The sequence below is a fragment of the Malus domestica genome, chromosome 11, assembly GCF_042453785.1.
Source record: "Malus domestica chromosome 11, GDT2T_hap1".
Taxonomy (NCBI): domain Eukaryota; kingdom Viridiplantae; phylum Streptophyta; class Magnoliopsida; order Rosales; family Rosaceae; genus Malus; species Malus domestica.
This window is the reverse complement of record NC_091671.1, coordinates 10,585,335-10,587,693: the sequence shown is the minus strand read 5'-3', so window position 1 is coordinate 10,587,693 and position 2,359 is coordinate 10,585,335. Positions and strand designations below refer to the sequence as shown.

Below are 2,359 nucleotides of genomic sequence, written 5' to 3'. Positions count from 1 at the left end.
TTGCATTACCGCAACTTTGGCATGATCAAACCATTGACATTACTTAGCTTGATTACTCATAACCATTGCCACATACAAACAACAATAACAACAAAGCATTTTCCTACTAAGTGAGGATAACCATTGCCACATAATTTAGAAAATAAAAAATTCAATTCAATGTTGTGGCATTTTAAGCATCTTCGAGTGCATACAATTGTTCATAACTGAATTACTTAACAAAAAGTCTGATTATTTTGGTAAATAATACATGAAAATTGATAACAAAGAGTAAAATTCATCCCTTTTTGGAGACCCAATGATGATTACAAAAGCAAATCTTAATTGTCATTAGAGAATTAGAACACTAATTAAAGAACAACAATAACAAATCACAGCCTAACAATAATTTAAAAAATAAAATAAAATTTAGAACAAACCCAATAGGCAGTGAGTGGAGTCCTGAGTAGTGAACCCATCAATTGGTTTTCGGGTCCGGTATGGGGAACAAACCTAGAACTGGTGCCTCTCGGCAGCGAAAAGCACAATAACTTTTGCAAATTGGTCCAAATACTGATCGAGCACAGAAAGTACAAAAACACCAATGAACAGTCCGTTGCATCCTCCCCTTGCAGCCCTCTGTGGCTTATCTTCATCACCAACCTAAAGGGCTTGAAGGGTAATTTTGCCACCGCCTTCCCCTCGAACAGCGAGTTGAGCAGTCCGAAGACGACGAGGGCGATGACGGTGTCGGACTTGAACTTGAAGAGCGACAAATCACGGTTGGATTCCTTGAGGCTGCTCTCGACGCGGTCGATCTTCTTGGTCTTGGATTTTTTGGTAATTTTGGCGGCTGAGGAGGAGTCGGTCTTCATGGTCTCAAGCTTTGGCGACTTTGTCGATGGAAGAGCGGAGGAACTTGTAGGAGTTGGTGCAGTAGATGAGAACCCATGAGATCGCCTGGAACGGAGGGACTTGCAAGAGTGAAAGTGCGAGGAAGGCAGGAGAAAGGAGTGCAATGTTGGCAAATTGAAAAATTCATTAATGAATTTACTGTTCACCCATGTTTTTCAAATAAGCCGGTTTTTTTAAGCTGCTTTTTGCAGCTTCAAGTTTTTGGCTTTTGTTCATCCTAAACTTTGAAATAAAGCTGGTTTGGGGTGTTTACCAAACACCAAAAACTCTCCCAACTTTTTTTGATACCCATTTTTTTTAAAATTACCTCAGTACCAAACCAAGGCTAACATTCATGTAAGTAAAAGAAGCCCCATTCATGGTCACATCAAAAAATAATGATTAACTTGATAGTTAATTAAACAGACTAAGAATTGTTTTAGTAGTTTTAAAGGGTAGAAACAAAACTATTACTGATCTCAAACCACATGGCTGGAAAATGTAATAAGCTCTAGATTTTATTTTATTTTTTTAAAGTACAAATGTTATTGGAAAAATTAAATATGATGCTTCAAAGTATCCTATATTATAAAATTTTTAACCGTTAAATATTGGTCTATATTTTTTCAATCAAATTTTAAAAGTTAAAATTTTTAAAATATAGAATATCCTGGAATATACTAGAAATTCCCTTTCAATTTTAGACAAGTAGAACAAAAGTAACATTCACACATTATTTGGCTTTTAAGTTTTGGCAACTAGTTCTAAGTCAAGTAGTATATGCTGTGATTTATTTTGAAGCATATCTAACATTTAGTCCTCGATAATCAATGCTGGACCAAGATTTACACGCATGCATGCTAATCAAGATAAAAGTACTCATGGGACTTCTTTTTGCCCGATCAAGCTGTGAAAAATCCCAGAGTACGTGTGAATCATATTCATATATGTACTAGAAAATTCTGTTTAAGTCCGATAAAGTTCATGAGTTTAATCCCAGTACACCACATGCAAGTGAATCGAATTACTTTTGCTTTTAGTTTCTTTTTTTGAAAGCCACAAAGTAGAAATGAATAGAACTACTCAGACTTGCAATTTATATCAGAACTCAGAAAGTCCAGAGCTGTGTGCAACTTTTGATCAAGACAAAGAAGCGATACAGTGATCTTGAATACCAATACAACATACTTATTTTGTCTATGTACTAAAAGGTAAAAAGGATGGATCTCATTAAATTCTTATGTATCTCATTAAATTCTTCTTTTGGTGGTATAGGAATACAGGAAAACCTCTTTTAAAGTAACACATTATTATAAATAATGAAATAACCCCTTCAAGTCATAAAAGTTTCGGTCTCAACTTGGGAACAATTATGTATTGGAAAAAACTTCATATTGTAATAAGTTAGAATTTTTCTTGGCTCCATCTTAAGGAAACACGTCTTTACATAGTTATAATTGTCATTGAGTACAAAAAACGCAAAAAG

General features: G+C 34.8%; 1 pseudogene; it reads right to left on the bottom strand.

The window, feature by feature from the left end:
• Window positions 1-211: 211 nt before the first annotated feature.
• Window positions 212-1,008, bottom strand: LOC103429990 (uncharacterized; annotated as a pseudogene).
• Window positions 1,009-2,359: the final 1,351 nt, after the last annotated feature.